Source organism: Gossypium hirsutum, chromosome A10 (assembly GCF_007990345.1).
Source record: "Gossypium hirsutum isolate 1008001.06 chromosome A10, Gossypium_hirsutum_v2.1, whole genome shotgun sequence".
Taxonomy (NCBI): domain Eukaryota; kingdom Viridiplantae; phylum Streptophyta; class Magnoliopsida; order Malvales; family Malvaceae; genus Gossypium; species Gossypium hirsutum.
The window spans coordinates 19,142,878-19,153,343 of record NC_053433.1 but is presented as its reverse complement, the minus strand read 5'-3'; the positions used below and the strand labels follow the sequence as shown (position 1 = coordinate 19,153,343).

Sequence of the window (10,466 nt, the reverse complement as noted above, 5' to 3'; positions counted from 1 at the left end):
AGAGATGGCTGAAAACCAAGGCAATCAACTACCTCCTGCAATTGCGACTAATCAAAATCCTGCTCCACGCACTATGTATGATTATGCTAAACATTCTTTAATAGGAACGGAATCTAGCATAGCTAGACCGGCTGTAGCTGTAAATACTTTTGAACTAAAACCTAACACAATTCAAATGATACAACAGTTTGTTCAGTTTGATGGTTTGCAGGATGAAGATCCCAATGCTCACTTAGCAAACTTTCTAGAATTTTGCGATACATTTAAAATCAATGGTGTTTCTGATGATGCCATTCATCTTCAGTTATTTCCTTTTTCACTGGGAAACAAAGCTGAACAGTGGTTGAACTCGTTACCATGAGGGTCAATTACTACTTGGGAACAAATGACCAAAAAAATTTTACTAAAATATTTTTTGCCGGCTAAAACGGCTAAATTACATAATGATATCTCTTGTTTTGTGCAGATGGATTTAAAAACACTTTACGATGCATGGCAGAGATACAAGGATTTTCTGAGAAGGTGCCCTCACCATGGGTTACCGCTTTGGCTTCAAGTACAAACATTCCACAATGGTCTGAATCATTCGACTCGGCAAATGGTTGACACAGCTGCTGGCGGAACCATCAACAATAAAACACCGGAAGATGCTTATGAGTTTATAGAGGAGATGTCACTGAATAACTATCAGTGGCAAGTTATGAGGACAAAGCCAACGAAAACAGTCGGTGTTTTTAACGTCGACTCAGTTACTATGCTGTCAAATCAGGTAGAACTTCTCAATGAAAAGATTGATGGTTTACTTGGTTCTATGCGGGTACATCCAGTAATGAGGTGTGACTCAAGTAGAAGAGGTGTGCATACAGAATATCAATCCTTCAATCCCACAACCGAAGAGGAACAAGTCAACTATATGGGTAACAATAACTTTAGATCTCAAAATAACCCATACAGTAATACTTATAATGCAGGTTGGAAGAACCACCCAAATTTCTCCTGGGGTGGTCAAGGAAATCAAAAGCCACAAAAGCCTCAGGGTTTTCAACAGCCACCTTATCAACAAGAGAAGAAACTGGACCTTGAGGAGATGCTATCTAAATTCATATCAGTGTCAGAAACCCGTTTCCAAAATACCGAGACAGCACTTAAAAATCAACAAGCATCGATCTAAGGACTCGAGACTCAGATAGGCCAGCTATCCAAACTAATCTCCAAATGATAACAAGGTAGCTTAACAAGTAATACTGAACCTAATTCAAGGGAACACCTCAACGCAATTTGTACTCAAGATAAGTAAGGATTCATTGCGCCTGAACCATAACCGAGGCAAGAAACTGTGGTAAGCAAAGGTCAAGGTGAGGTAGATCAAAATACAAACAAATCGATAAATGTCGAATATAAACCACGTGTGCCATACCCCAACGCGACAAGGAAAGACTGCTCAGATGAACAATTTGGTAAATTCCTTAAACTCTTAAAAAAATTGCATATTAACTTACCGTTCATTAAAGCCCTTTTGCAAATGCCAAATGCAATGAAATTTTTAAAAGAGCTTTTAGTAAATAAGCGGAAGTTGGAAGAAGCGTCACATGTGGAGCTAAATGCAATCTGCTCAGCTATTCTACAGAATAAGCTACCCCACAAATTGAAAGATCCAGGGAGTTTTATAATTCCTTGTTCAATTGGTAGTTTAGATATAAGTCATGCATTAGCTAATTTAGGGGCTAGTATTAACATCATGCCTTACAAAATGCTTAGGCAACTAGGTCTTGGGAAACCTAAACAAACTAGGATGAGCATTCAATTGGCAAATAAAACTATAAGATTCCCTAGGGGTATTATTGAGGATGTGCTCGTGAAAAGAGATAAGTTCATATTCCCTATTGATTTCGTTGTTCTAGACATAGAGGAGGATAATAACACCCCTTTGATTTTAGGAATGCCCTTTTTAGCAACTACTAAAACAATTATTGATGTTAGCACAGGTGAGCTTACACTTCGTGTGGGAGACGAAACAATTACCCTTCAAGCTCGTAATTTTGGCATCACATCGAACATTGAAGGTAATAGTCCACACCAATCTACTAAAACTGACAATATGACTTTGCAAAAATTAAGCTTCAAAGAAGTTCACAAGCCATGTTCCAGAAATGATAGAAGACACATTCATGAAGAACGAAGACTACGGATAGAGGAGCTAGACGAATGGCGAGCACACAAACCGAGAACACATGATAAACCGAAACTATTCCAAAACAAGCCCGATACCTCTCCTAATCAACTTAAGGTTGGCGATAAAGTCTTACTAGATGCCGCAGATCCCCACATTGTCACTACCACACCGAATAAGGAAATCCCTCTTAAGGTACTCAGTATTTTTCCATTTGGTACGGTGGTGGTGAGTTACCCCAAGTTTGGCAGTTTTAAGGTAAACAACACCCGATTAAAACCCTATTTTAATGAGATTGATAGCAGGAATAAGGAGTATAAACTCCTCGAACCATCCTGACCATTCGCTAGAGAGGTAAGTCGAGCTTAGACTATAAATAAGCGCTTCTCGAGAGGCAACCCGAGCACTAACATATTTTGATTTCTTTATTTTTAATTTCTAACACTATAAATCATTAACTTTATCTTTGAGTTGCAAAGTTTTTCAGCACACACGGCCAGGCACACGGGCGTGCCTAAAGTCGTGGCCAAATAGGGGAAGAGACATGGCTGTGTGATATGGTTGTGTGAAAACAGGACATGATTTCCTCAAAACACAGGATGCGATAAATCTCCATGGCCGTGCGACATGGCCGTGGGTGAACTTGATAGGTGAACACGGGCGTGGGAATGGAGAAACACGGGTGTGCCAGGGGCAAGGCTTGATTCTGTTTCTTCGACACGGGCGTGAGACACGCCCATGCTGTTAAGCCGTGGACAACAATACACGAGCGTGGTACCCTAACATACGGGCGTGGGAGAAGCGAACAAAGCTAGGCACGACCGTGCGACATGGCCGTGTTCCACACACGCCCAAGACACACGGGCGTGGAATAGTAGCTAGGCACGACCTAAATCGTAAAATTCAAAAAACACGGGCTCACCTTCAGAGTACACGGGTGTGGCCCTAGGCCGTGTGGCCCTCCCCTATATAAGCAAACCACTGTTTATCTTCTTCACTCTCCCTAATGAACCTCTACAACCACCGGAGTATCCTCCTTCATTCTCTAACCGATCACTCTCCAAAACTCTAAGTTCAAAGAATTCATCATACAAGAAGTTTCACTTCTCTCCCTATCTTATTTTTATACACTAATATCTATCTTTGTACATTGAGGGCAATGTACATCTTAAGTGTTGGGAGTATTTATTTCATTATCGAAAAAATCCCTAAATAATCATCTTGTTCTCTTGAAAAACTCTCATATCATATTTAGGATAAATTTTGATTGGTTTATGATTTTGATTGATATATCTTGAATTAAAACATAGGGATTTATGCATTAACTATTTAAACTTTAAGACATTAGAGAATCAAGCATGATAAGTTGATTTTTAAGAATTTAAAATTATAGGTTGTTTTTGCTAGTCTAGGTATTACTTTGAACTGGAATTCACGAGTCTAAACATCAAAAAGCCATAATTTTTGTGAGATTTTTCAACCTTTTGAGCATCTATTCATCCTTTCATGTTCACTTTTATTATTTCTTTGAGTGCGTCAGTATTGAACTATTGTTCTAGAACTTGCTTGATTATGCATGTCGAGACCACACCATTTGATTAGATATGTCAAAATGATTAAGGCACTTAGGATTAATCCACTCATGCCATGAAAAGCCTACCTCCACGATTAACCCCTAGTAAACCCCCTTGAGCCTAACAAACCATTCATTGTATTACCCTTAATATTAACCATTAACCCATTATTGTTGAAATCCCCCAAATTAATTTGATCCCGATTTTTGTCGAGATCTGAGTTGGAAAGGTTGCTTAGCTATTTTTTTCTTCTTTATTTAGCTTGTTCTAAAAAAAATAAAAATAAAAAATAAAAAATAAAAAAACTATGTATACATATTAGTAATTCCATATTTCGAGAAGAAGCTCTGTTGTACGCAAGTGAAGATTAACTCTTTTTCTAGTTAGGCAATCTTTCAATTCAATCTCGATTCTAACCCTTTCTTTCAGCTTGTGACCACACCCCCTAACCAAGCCGCACTACAACCATCTAAAAACCTTTTGATTGATGTATCATCTTAAATTATAGTGGTGGAGATTTGATTTTCACGCAAGCCTATGGTAATGACTTTTCATTATTGACTATTGAGTGCTTCATTTATTGTCCTTAAACACCTCGGGTGATTTGAGTGAATCTTTAGTGAGGATGTGAAACTTTATGATATTCTGAATCAAAGGTAATTACTTAGATGCGGAGAGACACCTATGTTTGCATGATTAAATACTCAACTTGGAATGTTTGAAACTTTTATGTTCTTTTAGTTGAATTCTCAATCTATGATTACCTATGGATTATTTTGAGATATTACCGATAAGAATTATAAGTTGAGAAGAATTTATTTTGATAATGAGTTGAGGATTTTTCTTGAGGATAAGCAAATGCTTAAGTGTGGAGGTATTTGATAAACCATAATTGATACATATTTTTACCCCATATTTAATGCATTTTATGGATGATTTCCTATTAGAATTGGTGAATTTGATGCTCTTAATGCTTTAATTTCATGTTTTATACTTAGGAGAGCATAGGAGAGCGAAAGGAACGAGAATTGGGCCAAAAACAGACAAAATGGGCCAAAGTATGAAATCAACACAGCCTGGACCTCCTCACACGGGCATACCACACAACCGTGTCAATTTGGCAAGCTCGAACACGGCCTGAAGCAATCGAACACGGCTGTGCCACGGGCGTGTCCCTGCCGAGCCAAAGTTAAGTCCAATTCAGAAAAGGCTAATTTTGAGGGCTTTTAGGCATTCCAAAGCCTATAAGTACACCCTAGAGGAGGAAGAAAAGGGAGACAGAGAAGAGGGTAAGGAATTACCCCAAGAAAGCCGATTGATCCATCTCAAAAGCCGGATTCATCATCAAGACTGAAGATCTCTCCTTAATTTCCCTTTAGGAGTTTTGGGTTTTCTTTATGTTTTGTATTCTTTATTCTTCGGAGATGTTTTCTTATTTAGTTATGAACTAAATCCCCTAAATACCTAAGGGGAATAAAACCTAAGATGAATCTTGTTATTTTTTTCTGAATCGTATGATAAATATTTAACTTGTTCTTAATTCTTGTTTTGATATTCCAGGATACTGATTCAAGACATGCTCTTATTCAGAGGAGAAATAGACCCTGTCTAAGAGTACTTTTGTCATAATTAAGCGGAGTTGATTGCGCACCTAGAAATAAGGTGACAAGATTTTGCCGGATTAGGGTGAAACCTAATAAGGGGATCCATAGATCGAGTTAATGCAACCTTAGAGTGTTAATTAGTGAAAAGTATCGTTTATTCAATTTAGGGATTAGGCGTTATTAATCTTGAATAGGGATAAAACATAACTTAGGGATCTCTACGGAACAAGTTGAATGAATAAATCGTCCGGTTCGGAACTAGAATAACAAGTAAAGTCTAGGTGGATTTTTCCTTAGTTATTGTCTTAAGTCAATCGATTTTCCCTAAAGCAATTCCCCAATTCTTTTCTCTGTGCGTTCTTAGTTTAGATAATTAGTTAGTTAAAATAAAAACCCCTTTTATTCCTAGGCTAGATAATAAAAAGACAGTCATTACTAGTACTTTTAGTTCCTTTGGGTTCGGCAATCCGGTCTTGCTAAAACTATACTACTATTCGATAGGTACACTTGCCTACATTGTGATAATAGTTAGTTCAAGAACGAGTAATTGTAAATATGTAAAATCTATCACGAAACCTCGCGATTATATTATAAAATAAAAATAAACTTTATTTTCGGATCAGATTTGTGGTCCCGAAACAACTGTTCTGATTTCACTAAAAAATGGACTGTTATAGATGCTGTGGAGATAAGAGTGCGGTGGTGATAGAGTTGCTCTAGAAAAAAGGCTTGCGGCGATAAGACTAAGGTTTTAAGAAAAGGAAAAGATTTTATGGAAAAAATTTAGGATTTAGGCCAATGGCTAAAAGGAGAAAAGAATGAGTGGTTAGGGTTTAAGCTAATTGCTTGAAGGTTGTGAAAATTGTGGTGGTAAAGAGGGGTTTCATTGTGGTGAGTTATGGAAAATTTGTAGAAAAATTTTAGCTACTTTAAGTTACTTCGGTGACAATGATAGATGGAGGGAAAAAATTGGTAGCAAAATTAGGGTTTTAGGGAACCCTTATGTACAACAACAATGGGTAAATTTCTCCTCTTTGCTATTTAGACCTTAAGCGCAAATGGTATTTAAAAACTAGATTGCTTGAAAATAAATAAATTGATTAGTACTTGGGCCAATATGACCCCCTTTATTAAACATAAACAAATTACATTAAAATTAAAATTAAAACGAAAGGCAAAGATAAAAATGAAAAAAAAATGAAACTTAAAATAAAAATAAAAATTTTAAAGTTACTTAGAAATTTTCTTCTCAAAAATTACATTAAATTAATTTCCAGTACAGGTTGGAGGGATCATAATGATCCCGCTTAAATTCCAATATCCTTAGACAGAATTAATTAAGTGTACTAAATTATTTCTAACTTTTTTATTAAAAAGTAGGTTTATAAAAAATTAAGGGTCTACTAATTTGAACAAGGTTTTAATTCGCTCAACTTCACCATCCCAATAGTGCTTGAGATGTTGACCATTAACTTTAAACGTACTTTCTTAGTTGTCGTACAATTCTACAGATCCATATGGATAAACTTTGTGGATGGTAGAAGGTCCTTTCTATTGGAACTTGAGTTTTCCCGAAAATAACCTTAGCCTCGAAATAAATAACAACACTTTCTGACCTACTCTAAATTCACGAGGTTGTATGCGAAAATCATGCCATCTCTTATATTTTTCTTTACACATCTTGGCATTCTCTTATGAAAATAATCTCAACTCTTCTAACTCATCAAGATGTAACATCCTTCTCTCATCGGTTTGTTTAAGATCCAAATTAAATTTCTTTAAAGCCTAATAAGCTTTATTCTCTAATTTAAGCGACAAATGACATGCCTTTCCAAAAACTAGCCAACAGGGAGTCATTTCTAACGGCATCTTAAAAGTAATTCGATAGGCCCAGAGAGCATCATCGAGCCTTTAAGACCAATATTTTATGTTAGGGCACACCACCCTCTCAAGAATAGTTTTGATTTCTCAATTCACCATTTCAACTTGTCAATTTGACTGTGGGTGATAAGCAGTAGCAATTCTATGCTTCACATGGTACTTGTTAAGCAACCACTTAAGCCACTAATTTACAAAGTGAGATCCTTCATCACTAATTATAGCTCCAAGTGTCTCAAACCACGTAAACACATGCTTATGTAGGAATCGCATAACTACCTTGGCATTATTGATTGGGTAGGCCTCGGCTTTAACCCACTTGGATACATAGTCCACAGCTACCAAAATAGACTTGTTCCTATAGGAAGAAGGAAATAGGCCTAGGAAATCAATGCCCCATACGTCAAATAACTCAACCTCTAGAATGTTTGTTAAAAGCATCTCATTCATCTTTGATATATTTCTGGTTCTTTCGCATTGCTCGCAGTTTTATACATATGCATAAGCATCCTTAAACACTGTAGGCCAAAAGAATCCAACTTGTAAAATCTTTGCTGCTGTATGGGAACCACTAAAGTGTCCACCACTAGGAGATGAATGGTAGTGGTACAGAATCTCATCAACCTCACTTCCAACTACACACTTCCTAATTATGTTATCTGCACAGTTTTTAAACAAAAATGGATCCTCCCAAAAATAGTACCGACTATCATAAAGGAATTTCTTCCTTTGTTAGTATGTCATTTTTCGAGGAATTGTTCCACATGCTAAATAATTGGAAAAATTAGCAAACCAAAATATTTCATAGATTCGACTTACCTCGAAGATACGCTCATCAAGAAAATTTGCATTAATTGGAACAAGTGAAGAAGTTACCTCATTTTGTTCCAACCTCGACAGATGATTGGCTACTTGATTTTCAACACATTTTCTATCTTGGATCTCAAGGTCAAATTATTGGAGTAAAAGTATCTATCGAATTAGACTCAGTTTATCATCTTTCTTTGTGAGTAAGTATATAATGGCAACATGATCAGAAAACACTATAACTTTAGTACCTATAAGATATGAACAGAACTTGTCAAAAGCAAAAACTATAGCAAAGAGTTCTTTCTCAGTTACTGTATAATTGATTTGGGCTTCTGTCAAATTTTTGCTTGCATAGTAGATAGGATGAAAGACTTTGTTCCTTCTTTGACCAATCACAGCTTGTAACGCTGGGGTTTGTACAAGTGTACACAGTCGTTATCAAGTAATAAGTAAGTATCGAGTTATCATCTCCATAGGGATTGTATTTGTGCTAAGTCACTTAATTTGTAAAATTATATTAACAATTTGGTTAATAAAAACACAATTTATTTAAGAAGTGATGATTAAAATATATTAGACTAAATGCAATGATCCCTAATGCAAATTAACCTAAGTATGAAAACTATATGAATGAAATAAACTTTATCAAAATTAAACACTATTTGCAACAAGTATAACATAAATAAACTAGGACAATTACTTTAACTAAACTCAATTTATTATCAACATGCTTAATAATATTCGGAAAAACATTCTATGGCAACTCGATCTTTCATGAGTTTGGAAATCACGTTAGGTCCTTTCGGAATCCTTTACTTAGTAAATACACATTTTACTGATCCTTATTTACTAAGGGTTTCTTAGTATTCGTGAGAGGTAACAGGGACATGTTAGGTTTGAAATAGTTTAATCACACAAATCTAAAAACTATACAGATAACAGAGCCTGGTTAGGGTTGTTATGCAACCAACAATTTAATCGGGTTAGGATCTAAATTGAGCGTGCACATTTCAATTATGCGTCCACTAGTTGTTATCTGGTTAGGATCACTCAGCTAATTCAGGTGCATTTCAATCACATATGAATGAAATACAGACTTGATTTTAATTGAAAACATGATCGATTGAGGCACAAACATTATAAGCATGAATCTAATAAATATTATTTAATCAAAGAAATCATCCTAGCTTAAATAAAATTAAGCTAACATTGTTCTAAACAAGAAAAAAGAACACATAGCAAACATTTTTGAATTAAAATAAAGAAAAGAAAGATTAAACCGAATTCAGAGTGGCTGTCACCTAAGACTCTGACTGACGAGGCTCCTTCATTCCTTTGCTTCACTCCTTTGCTGATTGCTGTCCAAGGTGGCCGACCAATATTTCTTTAAAAGGCTCAAATGATAAAATCTTTATGAAAAGATGATGATAGGCGTGGGGAGAAAAGAAGAATGTTAAGAGAATTTAGAGAGGAAAAAATGATGAATGATGAGGGATGAGTAGAAATGTGAGAATGAGGTCTTATTTATAGGTGAGGAGAGGGGGATAGTTTACTAAAAATAGGAGTTTTCATCTTTTGAAGCATCTTCCATGGGTGGTCGGCCATAAATGAAGGAAGATGAGCTGATTTTTACTTGATTTTTGGTCAATTTGAGTGCCACAACAACTCAGGGCTGAGACTCGGTCAAGTGCAAATCTTTAGGTAAATATCTAATTTCTTCAACTCTTCAAGGACCTTGTGCAATAAAACCAAAGAGTGGTTTATAGACAGCCATGTGCAGCCAAATTTTGGGTTGACTTGGTCCCCAATTTAGACGGTTTTGTAATCCAGCAAAGCTATCAGACCTATCCAGAATAAATCAACAAGTTAGAGGACTAAAGAATAAAATTTATCCAATGTAATTAATTAATTTAAAACCCAAATAATTAATGAAATATTTTAAAATGAATTATTAAATATAATTTTATATTTTATTATTTAACTTAATCATGTATGGCCCACTTTATGTCTTAAAAAATATAATTTATTCAAATTAATATAAAGTAACCCATTTATTGCATGAAACCTATATAATAAAGTATAAAATCACATTTTAATAATTTCTATGTCATAATTTCATATTTTCACATATTTCATTAATTTATTAAACAATTACTTAGTTTTAACAATAATTTTAAGTAAAAAGGTGATAAATGACATAGGAAAAATCCTATATATTTTTCCATTTATACACCCCCAAACTTAAATCATTGCTCGTCCCGAGTAATGTTCATGCACAGCAAAATGTCTTGCTAAGGCAAAATTGCTAATTGTGTAAGTAGCATCAATCTTTGCCTCATAATCATGCATTAATAACTTCATGCTCATCAATCTTCTTTATTAACAAGTAATTCATATGCAAACATTCTTTAAGATTATACTAAGCTTCAA

The 10,466-nt window shown here is 35.3% G+C and overlaps 1 non-coding gene across 1 annotated transcript; it reads right to left on the bottom strand.

The window, feature by feature from the left end:
• Positions 1 to 434: 434 nt before the first annotated feature.
• On the bottom strand, positions 435 to 540 carry LOC121209043 (small nucleolar RNA R71). The gene has a single exon (XR_005904161.1). It is a non-coding gene; the product is annotated as a small nucleolar RNA R71 (small nucleolar RNA).
• Positions 541 to 10,466: the final 9,926 nt, after the last annotated feature.